Consider the following 15,722-nt stretch of genomic DNA (forward strand, 5'->3'; position numbering starts at 1 on the left):
AATTCTCCAATTCACTCTAAAATGGTGCCAATCTGTTGTAAATGTTCCGCTGAAAGGTTTGGCGGTCGAAACAGAATGCTTTTTATTATAGGACAAGAAATCAGGCCTCATAACTTGACCTGCGGGAATTTTTTTTGTTGAAAAAATCCCTAAGCCCCGGTGTCACAATTTCTGCAAAAATCTCAATTTCTCCTATTCACTCAAAAATGGTGCCTGACGGTTGCAAATGCTCCCCTGAAAGGTTTGGCGGTCGAAACAGAAGGCTTTTTATCACAGGACAAGAAATCAGCCCTCCAGAACTTGAGCTGTGGAAAAAGATTTTTTTGAAAAAATCCCTAGGCCCTGGGGTCACAATTTCTGCAAAAATCTCAAATTCTCCAATTCACTCTAAAATGGTGCGAATCTGTTGTAAATGCTCCGCTGAAAGGTTTGGCGTTCGAAACAGAATGCTTTTTATTATAGGACAAGAAATCAGGCCTCATAACTTGACCTGCGGGGAAATATTTTTTTGAAAAAATCCCTAAGCCCCGGGGTCACAATTTCTGCAAAAATCTCAATTTCTCCAACTCGCTCTAAAATGGTGCCAATCGGTTGTAAATGCTCCCCTGAAATGTTTGGCGGTCGTAACAGAAGGTTTTTTATCATAGGACAAGAAATCAGCCCTCCACAACTTGACGTGCGGAAAAAGATTTTTTTGAAAAAATCCCTAAGCCCCGGGGTCACAATTTCCGCAAAAATCTCAATTTTTCCAATTCACTCAAAAATGGTGCCTGACGGTTGCAAATGCTCCCTTGAAATGTTTGGCGGTCGAAACAGAAGGCTTTTTATCACAGGACAAGAAATCAGCCCTCCACAACTTGACCTGCGGAAAAAGATTTTTTTTGAAAAAATCCCTAAGCCCCGGGGTCTCAATTTCTGCAAAAATCTCAAATTCTCCAATTCACTCAAAAATGGTGCCTGACGGTTGCAAATGCTCCCCTGAAATGTTTTGCAGTCGAAACAGAAGGCTTTTTATCACAGGACAAGAAATCAGCCCTCCAAAACTTGACCTGTGGAAAAAGATTTTTTTTGAAAAAAACCCTAAGCTCCGGGGTAACAATTTCTGCAAAAATCTCAATTTTTCCAATTCACTCAAAAATGGTGCCAATCGGTTGTAAATGCTCCCCTGAAATGTTTGGCGGTCGAAACAGAAGGCTTTTTATCACAGGACAAGAAATCAGCCCTCCACAACTTGACCTGCGGAAAAAGATTTTTTTGAAAAAATCCCTAAGCCCCGGGGTCACAATTTCTGCAAAAATCTCAATTTTTCCAATTCACTCAAAAATGGTGACAATCGGTTGTAAATGCTCCCTTGAAATGTTTGGCGGTCGAAACAGAAGGCTTTTTATCACAGGACAAGAAATCAGCCCTCCACAACTTGACCTGCGGAAAAAGATTTTTTTGAAAAAATCCCTAAGCCCCGGGGTCACAATTTCTGCAAAAATCTCAATTTCTCCAATTCACTCAAAAATGGTGCCTGACGGTTGCAAATGCTCCCCTGCAATGTTTGGCGGTCGAAACAGAAGGTTTTTCATCACAGGACAAGAAAGCAGCCCTCCACAACTTGACCTGTGGAAAAAGATTTTTTTGAAAAAATCCCTAAGCCCCGGGGTCACGATTTCTGCAAAAATCTCAATTTCTCCAATTCACTCAAAAATGGTGCCAATCGGTTGTAAATGCTCCCCTCAAATGTTTGGCGGTCGAAACAGAATGCTTTTTATCACAGGACAAGAAATCAGCCCTCATAACTTGACCTGTGAAAAAAGATTTTTTTGAAAAAATCCCTAAGCCCCGGGGTCACAATTTCTGCAAAAATCTCAGTTTCTCCAATTCACTCAAAAATAGTGCCAATCAGTTGTAAATGCTCCCCAGAACGGTTTGGTGGTCGAAACAGAAGGCTTTTTATCACAGGACAAGAAATCAGGCCTCCACAACTTGACCTGTGGAAAAAGATTTTTTTGAAAAAATCCCTAAGCCCCGGGGTCACAATTTCTGCAAAAATCTCAAATTCTCCAATTCACTCTAAAATGGTGCCAATCTGTTGTAAATGTTCCGCTGAAAGGTTTGGCGGTCGAAACAGAATGCTTTTTATTATAGGACAAGAAATCAGGCCTCATAACTTGACCTGCGGGAATTTTTTTTGTTGAAAAAATCCCTAAGCCCCGGTGTCACAATTTCTGCAAAAATCTCAATTTCTCCTATTCACTCAAAAATGGTGCCTGACGGTTGCAAATGCTCCCCTGAAAGGTTTGGCGGTCGAAACAGAAGGCTTTTTATCACAGGACAAGAAATCAGCCCTCCAGAACTTGAGCTGTGGAAAAAGATTTTTTTGAAAAAATCCCTAGGCCCCGGGGTCACAATTTCTGCAAAAATCTCAATTTCTCCAACTCGCTCTAAAATGGTGCCAATCGGTTGTAAATGCTCCCCTGAAATGTTTGGCGGTCGTAACAGAAGGTTTTTTATCATAGGACAAGAAATCAGCCCTCCACAACTTGACGTGCGGAAAAAGATTTTTTTGAAAAAATCCCTAAGCCCCGGGGTCTCAATTTCTGCAAAAATCTCAAATTCTCCAATTCACTCAAAAATCGTGCCTGACGGTTGCAAATGCTCCCCTGAAATGTTTTGCAGTCGAAACAGAAGGCTTTTTATCACAGGACAAGAAATCAGCCCTCCAAAACTTGACCTGTGGAAAAAGATTTTTTTTGAAAAAAACCCTAAGCTCCGGGGTAACAATTTCTGCAAAAATCTCAATTTTTCCAATTCACTCAAAAATGGTGCCAATCGGTTGTAAATGCTCCCCTGAAATGTTTGGCGGTCGAAACAGAAGGCTTTTTATCACAGGACAAGAAATCAGCCCTCCACAACTTGACCTGCGGAAAAAGATTTTTTTGAAAAAATCCCTAAGCCCCGGGGTCACAATTTCTGCAAAAATCTCAATTTTTCCAATTCACTCAAAAATGGTGACAATCGGTTGTAAATGCTCCCTTGAAATGTTTGGCGGTCGAAACAGAAGGCTTTTTATCACAGGACAAGAAATCAGCCCTCCACAACTTGACCTGCGGAAAAAGATTTTTTTGAAAAAATCCCTAAGCCCCGGGGTCACAATTTCTGCAAAAATCTCAATTTCTCCAATTCACTCAAAAATGGTGCCTGACGGTTGCAAATGCTCCCCTGCAATGTTTGGCGGTCGAAACAGAAGGTTTTTCATCACAGGACAAGAAAGCAGCCCTCCACAACTTGACCTGTGGAAAAAGATTTTTTTGAAAAAATCCCTAAGCCCCGGGGTCACGATTTCTGCAAAAATCTCAATTTCTCCAATTCACTCAAAAATGGTGCCAATCGGTTGTAAATGCTCCCCTCAAATGTTTGGCGGTCGAAACAGAATGCTTTTTATCACAGGACAAGAAATCAGCCCTCATAACTTGACCTGTGAAAAAAGATTTTTTTGAAAAAATCCCTAAGCCCCGGGGTCACAATTTCTGCAAAAATCTCAATTTCTCCAATTCACTCAAAAATAGTGCCAATCAGTTGTAAATGCTCCCCAGAACGGTTTGGTGGTCGAAACAGAAGGCTTTTTATCACAGGACAAGAAATCAGGCCTCCACAACTTGACCTGTGGAAAAAGATTTTTTTGAAAAAATCCCTAAGCCCCGGGGTCACAATTTCTGCAAAAATCTCAAATTCTCCAATTCACTCTAAAATGGTGCCAATCTGTTGTAAATGTTCCGCTGAAAGGTTTGGCGGTCGAAACAGAATGCTTTTTATTATAGGACAAGAAATCAGGCCTCATAACTTGACCTGCGGGAATTTTTTTTGTTGAAAAAATCCCTAAGCCCCGGTGTCACAATTTCTGCAAAAATCTCAATTTCTCCTATTCACTCAAAAATGGTGCCTGACGGTTGCAAATGCTCCCCTGAAAGGTTTGGCGGTCGAAACAGAAGGCTTTTTATCACAGGACAAGAAATCAGCCCTCCAGAACTTGAGCTGTGGAAAAAGATTTTTTTGAAAAAATCCCTAGGCCCTGGGGTCACAATTTCTGCAAAAATCTCAAATTCTCCAATTCACTCTAAAATGGTGCGAATCTGTTGTAAATGCTCCACTGAAAGGTTTGGCGTTCGAAACAGAATGCTTTTTATTATAGGACAAGAAATCAGGCCTCATAACTTGACCTGCGGGGAAATATTTTTTTGAAAAAATCCCTAAGCCCCGGGGTCACAATTTCTGCAAAAATCTCAATTTCTCCAACTCGCTCTAAAATGGTGCCAATCGGTTGTAAATGCTCCCCTGAAATGTTTGGCGGTCGTAACAGAAGGTTTTTTATCATAGGACAAGAAATCAGCCCTCCACAACTTGACCTGCGGAAAAAGATTTTTTTGAAAAAATCACTAAGCCCCGGGGTCACAATTTCTGCAAAAATCTCAATTTCTCCAATTCACTCAAAAATGGTGCCTGACGGTTGCAAATGCTCCCCTGCAATGTTTGGCGGTCGAAACAGAAGGTTTTTCATCACAGGACAAGAAAGCAGCCCTCCACAACTTGACCTGTGGAAAAAGATTTTTTTGAAAAAATCCCTAAGCCCCGGGGTCACGATTTCTGCAAAAATCTCAATTTCTCCAATTCACTCAAAAATGGTGCCAATCGGTTGTAAATGCTCCCCTCAAATGTTTGGCGGTCGAAACAGAATGCTTTTTATCACAGGACAAGAAATCAGCCCTCATAACTTGACCTGTGAAAAAAGATTTTTTTGAAAAAATCCCTAAGCCCCGGGGTCACAATTTCTGCAAAAATCTCAATTTCTCCAATTCACTCAAAAATAGTGCCAATCAGTTGTAAATGCTCCCCAGAACGGTTTGGTGGTCGAAACAGAAGGCTTTTTATCACAGGACAAGAAATCAGGCCTCCACAACTTGACCTGTGGAAAAAGATTTTTTTGAAAAAATCCCTAAGCCCCGGGGTCACAATTTCTGCAAAAATCTCAAATTCTCCAATTCACTCTAAAATGGTGCCAATCTGTTGTAAATGTTCCGCTGAAAGGTTTGGCGGTCGAAACAGAATGCTTTTTATTATAGGACAAGAAATCAGGCCTCATAACTTGACCTGCGGGAATTTTTTTTGTTGAAAAAATCCCTAAGCCCCGGTGTCACAATTTCTGCAAAAATCTCAATTTCTCCTATTCACTCAAAAATGGTGCCTGACGGTTGCAAATGCTCCCCTGAAAGGTTTGGCGGTCGAAACAGAAGGCTTTTTATCACAGGACAAGAAATCAGCCCTCCAGAACTTGAGCTGTGGAAAAAGATTTTTTTGAAAAAATCCCTAGGCCCTGGGGTCACAATTTCTGCAAAAATCTCAAATTCTCCAATTCACTCTAAAATGGTGCGAATCTGTTGTAAATGCTCCGCTGAAAGGTTTGGCGTTCGAAACAGAATGCTTTTTATTATAGGACAAGAAATCAGGCCTCATAACTTGACCTGCGGGGAAATATTTTTTTGAAAAAATCCCTAAGCCCCGGGGTCACAATTTCTGCAAAAATCTCAATTTCTCCAACTCGCTCTAAAATGGTGCCAATCGGTTGTAAATGCTCCCCTGAAATGTTTGGCGGTCGTAACAGAAGGTTTTTTATCATAGGACAAGAAATCAGCCCTCCACAACTTGACGTGCGGAAAAAGATTTTTTTGAAAAAATCCCTAAGCCCCGGGGTCACAATTTCTGCAAAAATCTCAATTTTTCCAATTCACTCAAAAATGGTGCCTGACGGTTGCAAATGCTCCCTTGAAATGTTTGGCGGTCGAAACAGAAGGCTTTTTATCACAGGACAAGAAATCAGCCCTCCACAACTTGACCTGCGGAAAAAGATTTTTTTTGAAAATATCCCTAAGCCCCGGGGTCTCAATTTCTGCAAAAATCTCAATTTCTCCAATTCACTCAAAAATGGTGCCTGACGGTTGCAAATGCTCCCCTGAAATGTTTTGCAGTCGAAACAGAAGGCTTTTTATCACAGGACAAGAAATCAGCCCTCCAAAACTTGACCTGTGGAAAAAGATTTTTTTTGAAAAAAACCCTAACCTCCGGGGTAACAATTTCTGCAAAAATCTCAATTTTTCCAATTCACTCAAAAATGGTGCCAATCGGTTGTAAATGCTCCCCTGAAATGTTTGGCGGTCGAAACAGAAGGCTTTTTATCACAGGACAAGAAATCAGCCCTCCACAACTTGACCTGCGGAAAAAGATTTTTTTGAAAAAATCCCTAAGCCTCGGGGTCACAATTTCTGCAAAAATCTCAATTTTTCCAATTCCCTCAAAAATGGTGACAGTCGGTTGTAAATGCTCCCTTGAAATGTTTGGCGGTCGAAACAGAAGGCTTTTTATCACAGGACAAGAAATCAGCCCTCCACAACTTGACCTGCGGAAAAAGATTTTTTTGAAAAAATCCCTAAGCCCCGGGGTCACAATTTCTGCAAAAATCTCAATTTCTCCAATTCACTCAAAAATGGTGCCTGACGGTTGCAAATGCTCCCCTGCAATGTTTGGCGGTCGAAACAGAAGGCTTCTTATCACAGGACAAGAAATCAGCCCTCCACAACTTGACCTGTGGAAAAAGATTTTTTTGAAAAAATCCCTAAGCCCCGGGGTCACGATTTCTGCAAAAATCTCAATTTCTCCAATTCACTCAAAAATGGTGCCAATCGATTGTAAATGCTCCCCAGAACGGTTTGGTGGTCGAAACAGAAGGCTTTTTATCACAGGACAAGAAATCAGGCCTCCACAACTTGACCTGTGGAAAAAGATTTTTTTGAAAAAATCCCTAAGCCCCGGGGTCACAATTTCTGCAAAAATCTCAATTTCTCCTATTCACTCAAAAATGGTGCCTGACGGTTGCAAATGCTCCCCTGAAAGGTTTGGCGGTCGAAACAGAAGGCTTTTTATCACAGGACAAGAAATCAGCCCTCCAGAACTTGAGCTGTGGAAAAAGATTTTTTTGAAAAAATCCCTAGGCCCTGGGGTCACAATTTCTGCAAAAATCTCAAATTCTCCAATTCACTCTAAAATGGTGCGAATCTGTTGTAAATGCTCCGCTGAAAGGTTTGGCGTTCGAAACAGAATGCTTTTTATTATAGGACAAGAAATCAGGCCTCATAACTTGACCTGCGGGGAAATATTATTTTGAAAAAATCCCTAAGCCCCGGGGTCACAATTTCTGCAAAAATCTCAATTTCTCCAACTCGCTCTAAAATGGTGCCAATCGGTTGTAAATGCTCCCCTGAAATGTTTGGCGGTCGTAACAGAAGGTTTTTTATCATAGGACAAGAAATCAGCCCTCCACAACTTGACGTGCGGAAAAAGATTTTTTTGAAAAAATCCCTAAGCCCCGGGGTCACAATTTCTGCAAAAATCTCAATTTTTCCAATTCACTCAAAAATGGTGCCTGACGGTTGCAAATGCTCCCTTGAAATGTTTGGCGGTCGAAACAGAAGGCTTTTTATCACAGGACAAGAAATCAGCCCTCCACAACTTGACCTGCGGAAAAAGATTTTTTTTGAAAATATCCCTAAGCCCCGGGGTCTCAATTTCTGCAAAAATCTCAATTTCTCCAATTCACTCAAAAATGGTGCCTGACGGTTGCAAATGCTCCCCTGAAATGTTTTGCAGTCGAAACAGAAGGCTTTTTATCACAGGACAAGAAATCAGCCCTCCAAAACTTGACCTGTGGAAAAAGATTTTTTTTGAAAAAAACCCTAACCTCCGGGGTAACAATTTCTGCAAAAATCTCAATTTTTCCAATTCACTCAAAAATGGTGCCAATCGGTTGTAAATGCTCCCCTGAAATGTTTGGCGGTCGAAACAGAAGGCTTTTTATCACAGGACAAGAAATCAGCCCTCCACAACTTGACCTGCGGAAAAAGATTTTTTTGAAAAAATCCCTAAGCCTCGGGGTCACAATTTCTGCAAAAATCTCAATTTTTCCAATTCCCTCAAAAATGGTGACAGTCGGTTGTAAATGCTCCCTTGAAATGTTTGGCGGTCGAAACAGAAGGCTTTTTATCACAGGACAAGAAATCAGACCTCCACAACTTGACCTGCGGAAAAAGATTTTTTTGAAAAAATCCCTAAGCCCCGGGGTCACAATTTCTGCAAAAATCTCAATTTCTCCAATTCACTCAAAAATGGTGCCTGACGGTTGCAAATGCTCCCCTGCAATGTTTGGCGGTCGAAACAGAAGGCTTCTTATCACAGGACAAGAAATCAGCCCTCCACAACTTGACCTGTGGAAAAAGATTTTTTTGAAAAAATCCCTAAGCCCCGGGGTCACGATTTCTGCAAAAATCTCAATTTCTCCAATTCACTCAAAAATGGTGCCAATCGATTGTAAATGCTCCCCAGAACGGTTTGGTGGTCGAAACAGAAGGCTTTTTATCACAGGACAAGAAATCAGGCCTCCACAACTTGACCTGTGGAAAAAGATTTTTTTGAAAAAATCCCTAAGCCCCGGGGTCACAATTTCTGCAAAAATCTCAATTTCTCCTATTCACTCAAAAATGGTGCCTGACGGTTGCAAATGCTCCCCTGAAAGGTTTGGCGGTCGAAACAGAAGGCTTTTTATCACAGGACAAGAAATCAGCCCTCCAGAACTTGAGCTGTGGAAAAAGATTTTTTTGAAAAAATCCCTAGGCCCTGGGGTCACAATTTCTGCAAAAATCTCAAATTCTCCAATTCACTCTAAAATGGTGCGAATCTGTTGTAAATGCTCCGCTGAAAGGTTTGGCGTTCGAAACAGAATGCTTTTTATTATAGGACAAGAAATCAGGCCTCATAACTTGACCTGCGGGGAAATATTATTTTGAAAAAATCCCTAATTTCTGCAAAAATCTCAATTTCTCCAACTCGCTCTAAAATGGTGCCAATCGGTTGTAAATGCTCCCCTGAAATGTTTGGCGGTCGTAACAGAAGGTTTTTTATCATAGGACAAGAAATCAGCCCTCCACAACTTGACGTGCGGAAAAAGATTTTTTTGAAAAAATCCCTAAGCCCCGGGGTCACAATTTCTGCAAAAATCTCAATTTTTCCAATTCACTCAAAAATGGTGCCTGACGGTTGCAAATGCTCCCTTGAAATGTTTGGCGGTCGAAACAGAAGGCTTTTTATCACAGGACAAGAAATCAGCCCTCCACAACTTGACCTGCGGAAAAAGATTTTTTTTGAAAAAATCCCTAAGCCCCGGGGTCTCAATTTCTGCAAAAATCTCAATTTCTCCAATTCACTCAAAAATGGTGCCTGACGGTTGCAAATTCTCCCCTGAAATGTTTTGCAGTCGAAACAGAAGGCTTTTTATCACAGGACAAGAAATCAGCCCTCCAAAACTTGACCTGTGGAAAAAGATTTTTTTTGAAAAAAACCCTAAGCTCCGGGGTAACAATTTCTGCAAAAATCTCAATTTTTCCAATTCACTCAAAAATGGTGCCAATCGGTTGTAAATGCTCCCCTGAAATGTTTGGCGGTCGAAACAGAAGGCTTTTTATCACAGGACAAGAAATCAGCCCTCCACAACTTGACCTGCGGAAAAAGATTTTTTTGAAAAAATCCCTAAGCCCCGGGGTCACAATTTCTGCAAAAATCTCAATTTTTCCAATTCACTCAAAAATGGTGACAATCGGTTGTAAATGCTCCCTTGAAATGTTTGGCGGTCGAAACAGAAGGCTTTTTATCACAGGACAAGAAATCAGCCCTCCACAACTTGACCTGCGGAAAAAGATTTTTTTGAAAAAATCCCTAAGCCCCGGGGTCACAATTTCTGCAAAAATCTCAATTTCTCCAATTCACTCAAAAATGGTGCCTGACGGTTGCAAATGCTCCCCTGCAATGTTTGGCGGTCGAAACAGAAGGCTTCTTATCACAGGACAAGAAATCAGCCCTCCACAACTTGACCTGTGGAAAAAGATTTTTTTGAAAAAATCCCTAAGCCCCGGGGTCACGATTTCTGCAAAAATCTCAATTTCTCCAATTCACTCAAAAATGGTGCCAATCGATTGTAAATGCTCCCCAGAACGGTTTGGCGGTCGAAACAGAAGGCTTTTTATCACAGGACAAGAAATCAGCCCTCCACAACTTGACCTGCGGAAAAAGATTTTTTTGAAAAAATCCCTAAGCCCCGGGGTCACAATTTCTGCAAAAATCTCAATTTCTCCAATTCACTCAAAAATGGTGCCTGACGGTTGCAAATGCTCCCCTGAAATGTTTGGCGGTTGAAACAGAAGGCTTCTTATCACAGGACAAGAAATCAGCCCTCATAACTTGACCTGCGGAAAATTTTTTTTTGAAAAAGCTCCCCAAGCCCCGGGGTCACAATTTCTGCAAAAATCTCAATTTCCCCAATTCACTCAAAAATGGTGCCTGACGGTTGCAAATGCTCCCCTAAAAGGTTTGGCGGTCGTAACAGAAGGTTTTTATCACAGGACAAGAAATCAGCCCTCCACAACGTGACCTGCGGAAAAAGATTTTTTTGAAAAAATCCCTAAGCTCCGGGGTCACAATTTCTGCAAAAATCTCAATTTTTCCAATTCACTCAAAAATGGTGCCAATCAGTTGTAAATGCTCCCCTGAAATGTTTGGCGGTCGAAACAGAAGGCTTTTTATCACAGGACAAGAAATCAGCCCTCCACAACTTGACCTGCGGAAAAAGATTTTTTTGAAAAAATCCCAAAGCCCCGGGGTCACAATGTCTGCAAAAATCTCAATGTCTCCAATTCACTCAAAAATTGTGCCAATCGGTTGCAAATGCTCCCTTGAAATGTTTTGCAGTCGAAACAGAAGGCTTTATATCACAGGACAAGAAATCAGCCCTCCAAAACTTGACCTGTGGAAAAAGATTTTTTTGGAAAAAAACCCTAAGCTCCGGGGTAACAATTTCTGCAAAAATCTCAATTTTTCCAATTCACTCAAAAATGGTGCCAATCGGTTGTAAATGCTCCCCTGAAATGTTTGGCGGTCGAAACAGAAGGCTTTTTATCACAGGACAAGAAATCAGCCCTCCACAACTTGACCTGCGGAAAAAGATTTTTTTGAAAAAATCCCTAAGCCCCGGGGTCACAATTTCTGCAAAAATCTCAATTTTTCCAATTCACTCAAAAATGGTGACAATCGGTTGTAAATGATCCCTTGAAATGTTTGGCGGTCGAAACAGAAGGCTTTTTATCACAGGACAAGAAATCAGCCCTCCACAACTTGACATGAGGAAAAAGATTTTTTTGAAAAAATCCCTAAGCCCCGGGGTCACAATTTCAGCAAAAATCTCAATTTCTCCAATTCACTCAAAAATGGTCCCTGACGGTTGCAAATGCTCCCCTAAAAGGTTTGGCGGTCGTAACAGAAGGTTTTTATAACAGGACAAGAAATCAGGCCTCACAACTTGACCTGCGGAAAAAGGGTCACAATTTCTGCAAAAATCTCAATTTCTCCAATTCACTCAAAAATGGTGCCTGACGGTTGCAAATGCTCCCCTGAAAGGTTTGGCGGTTGAAACAGAAGGCTTTTTATCACAGGACAAGAAATCAGCCCTCCACAACTTAACCTGCGGAAAATGATTTTTTTGAAAAAAATCCCTAAGCCCCGGGGTCACAATTTCTGCAAAAATCTCAATTTTTCCAATTCACTCAAAAATGGTGCCTGACGGTTGCAAATGCTCCCCTAAAAGGTTTGGCGGTCGTAACAGAAGGTTTTTATCACAGGACAAGAAATCAGGCCTCACAACTTGACCTGCGGAAAAAGGGTCACAATTTCTGCAAAAATCTCAATTTCTCCAATTCACTCAAAAATGGTGCCAATCGGTTGCAAATGCTCCCCTGCAATGTTTGGCGGTCGAAACAGAAGGCTTCTTATCACAGGACAAGAAATCAGCCCTCCACAACTTGACCTGTGGAAAAAGATTTTTTTGAAAAAATCCCTAAGCCCCGGGGTCACAATTTCTGCAAAAATCTCAATTTCTCCAATACACTCAAAAATGGTGCCAATCGATTGTAAATGCTTCCCAGAACGGTTTGGCGGTCGAAACAGAAGGCTTTTTATCACAGGACAAGAAATCAGCCCTCCACAACTTGACCTGCGGAAAAAGATTTTTTTGAAAAAATCCCTAAGCCCCGGGGTCACAATTTCTGCAAAAATCTCAATTTCTCCAATTCACTCAAAAATGGTGCCTGACGGTTGCAAATGCTCCCCTGAAAGGTTTGGCGGTTGAAACAGAAGGCTTTTTATCACAGGACAAGAAATCAGCCCTCCACAACTTAACCTGCGGAAAAAGATTTTTTTGAAAAAAATCCCTAAGCCCCGGGGTCACAATTTCTGCAAAAATCTCAATTTCTCCAATTCACTCAAAAATGGTGCCTGACGGTTGCAAATGCTCCCCTAAAAGGTTTGGCGGTCGTAACAGAAGGTTTTTCATCACAGGACAAGGAAGCAGCCCTCCACAACTTGACCTGTGGAAAAAGATTTTTTTGAAAAAATCCCTAAGCCCCGGGGTCACAATTTCTGCAAAAATCTCAATTTCTCCAATTCACTCAAAAATGGTGCCAATCGGTTGTAAATGCTCCCCAGAAATGTTTGGCGGTCGAAACAGAATGCTTTTTATCACAGGAGAAGAAATCAGCCCTCCACAACTTGACCTGTGAAAAAAGATTTTTTTGAAAAAATCCCTAAGCCCCGGGGTCACAATTTCTGCAAAAATCTCAATTTCTCCAATTCACTCAAAAATAGTGCCAATCAGTTGTAAATGCTCCCCAGCACGGTTTGGCGGTCGAAACAGAAGGCTTTTTATCACAGGACAAGAAATCAGCCCTCCACAACTTGACCTGCGGAAAAAGATTTTTTTGAAAAAATCCCTAAGCCCCGGGGTCAGAATTTCTGCAAAAATTTCAATTTCTCCATGTCACTCTAAAATGGTGCCTGACGGTTGCCAATGCTCCCCTGAAAAGTTTGGTGGTCGAAACAGAAGGCTTTTTATCACAGGACAAGAAATCAGGCCTCCACAACTTGACCTGTGGAAAAAGATTTTTTTGAAAAAATCCCTAAGCCCCGGGGTCACAATTTCTGCAAAAATCTCAATTTCTACAAGTCACTCTAAAATGGTGCCTGGCGGTTGCAAATGCTCCCCTGAAAGGTTTGGGGGTCGAAACAGAATGCTTTTTATCACAGGACAAGAAATCAGCCCTCCACAACTTGACCTGCGGAAAAAGATTTTTTTGAAAAAATCCCTAAGCCCCGGGGTCACAATTTCTGCAAAAATCTCAAATTCTCCAATTCACTCTAAAATGGTGCCAATCTGTTGTAAATGCTCCGCTGAAAGGTTTGGCGGTCGAAACAGAATGCTTTTTATTATAGGACAAGAAATCAGGCCTCATCCCTTGACCTGCGGGAAATTTTTTTTTTTAAAAATCCCTAAGCCCCGGTGTCACAATTTCTGCAAAAATCTCAATTTCTCCAATTCACTCAAAAATGGTGCCTGACGGTTGCAAATGCTCCCCTGAAAGGTTTGGCGGTCGAAACAGAAGGCTTTTTACCACAGGACAAGAAATCAGCCGTCCAGAACTTGACCTGTGGAAAAAGATTTTTTTGAAAAAATCCCTAGGCCCCGGGGTCACAATTTCTGCAAAAATATCAAATTCTCCAATTCACTCTAAAATGGTGCGAATCTGTTGTAAATACTCCGCTGAAAGGTTTGGCGTTCGAAACAGAATGCTTTTTATTATAGGACAAGAAATCAGGCCTCATAACTTGACCTGCGTGGAAATATTTTTTTGAAAAAATCCCTAAGCCCCGGGGTCACAATTTCTGCAAAAATCTCAATTTCTCCAACTCGCTCTAAAATGGTGCCTGACGGATGCAAATGCTCCCCTGAAAGGTTTGGCCGTTGAAACAGAAGGCTTTTTATCACAGGACAAGAAATCAGCCCTCCACAACTTAACCTGCGGAAAAAGATTTTTTTGAAAAAAATCCCTAAGCCCCGGGGTCACAATTTCTGCAAAAATCTCAATTTCTCCAATTCACTGAAAAAATGGTACCTGACGGTTGCAAATGCTCCCCTAAAAGGTTTGGCGGTCGTAACAGAAGGTTTTTCATCACAGGACAAGAAAGCAGCCCTCCACAACTTGACCTGTGGAAAAAGATTTTTTTGAAAAAATCCCTAAGCCCCGGGGTCAGAATTTCTGCAAAAATCTCAATTTCTCCAATTCACTCAAAAATGGTGCCAATCAGTTGTAAATGCTCCCCTGAAATGTTTGGCGGTCGAAACAGAAGGCTTTTTATCACAGGACAAGAAATTAGCCCTCCACAACTTGACCTGCGGAAAAAGATTTTTTTGAAAAAATCCCAAAGCCCCGGGGTCACAATTTCTGCAAAAATCTCAATGTCTCCAATTCACTCAAAAATTGTGCCAATCGGTTGTAAATGCTCCCCTGAAATGTTTGGCGGTCGAAACAGAAGGCTTTTTATCACAGGACAAGAAATCAGCCCTCCACAACTTGACCTGCGGAAAAAGATTTTTTTGAAAAAATCCCTAAGCCCCGGGGTCACAATTTCTGCAAAAATCTCAATTTTTCCAATTCACTCAAAAATGGTGCCTGACGGTTGCAAATGCTCCCTTGAAATGTTTGGCGGTCGAAACATAAGGCTGTTTATCACAGGACAAGAAATCAGCCCTCCACAACTTGACCTGCGGAAAAAGATTTTTTTTAAAAAAATCCCTAAGCCCCGGGGTCACAATTTCTGCAAAAATCTCAATTTCTCCAATTCACTCAAAAATGGTGCCTGACGGTTGCAAATGCTCCCCTGAAATGTTTTGCAGTCGAAACAGAAGGCTTTATATCACAGGACAAGAAATCAGCCCTCCAAAACTTGACCTGTGGAAAAAGATTTTTTTTGAAAAAAACCCTAAGCTCCGGGGTAACAATTTCTGCAAAAATCTCAATTTTTCCAATTCACTCAAAAATGGTGCCAATCGGTTGTAAATGCTCCCCTGAAATGTTTGGCGGTCGAAACAGAAGGCTTTTTATCACAGGACAAGAAATCAGCCCTCCACAACTTGACCTGCGGAAAAAGATTTTTTTGAAAAAATTCCTAAGCCCCGGGGTCACAATTTCTGCAAAAATCTCAATTTTTCCAATTCACTCAAAAATGGTGACAATCGGTTGTAAATGCTCCCTTGAAATGTTTGGCGGTCGAAACAGAAGGCTTTTTATCACAGGACAAGAAATCAGCCCTCCACAACTTGACCTGCGGAAAAAGATTTTTTTGAAAAAATCCCTAAGCCCCGGGGTCACAATTTCTGCAAAAATCTCAATTTCTCCAATTCACTCAAAAATGGTGCCTGACGGTTGCAAATGCTCCCCTAAAAGGTTTGGCGGTCGTAACAGAAGGTTTTTATCACAGGACAAGAAATCAGGCCTCACAACTTGACCTGCGGAAAAAGGGTCACAATTTCTGCAAAAATCTCAATTTCTCCAATTCACTCAAAAATGGTGCCTGACGGTTGCAAATGCTCCCCTAAAAGGTTTGGCGGTCGTAACAGAAGGTTTTTATCACAGGACAAGAAATCAGGCCTCACAACTTGACCTGCGGAAAAAGGGTCACAATTTCTGCAAAAATCTCAATTTCTCCAATTCACTCAAAAATTGTGCCAATCGATTTTAAATGCTCCCCAG

This window comes from Podarcis melisellensis (genome assembly GCF_964234715.1).
Source record: "Podarcis melisellensis genome assembly, chromosome: 9".
Lineage (NCBI taxonomy): Eukaryota > Metazoa > Chordata > Lepidosauria > Squamata > Lacertidae > Podarcis > Podarcis melisellensis.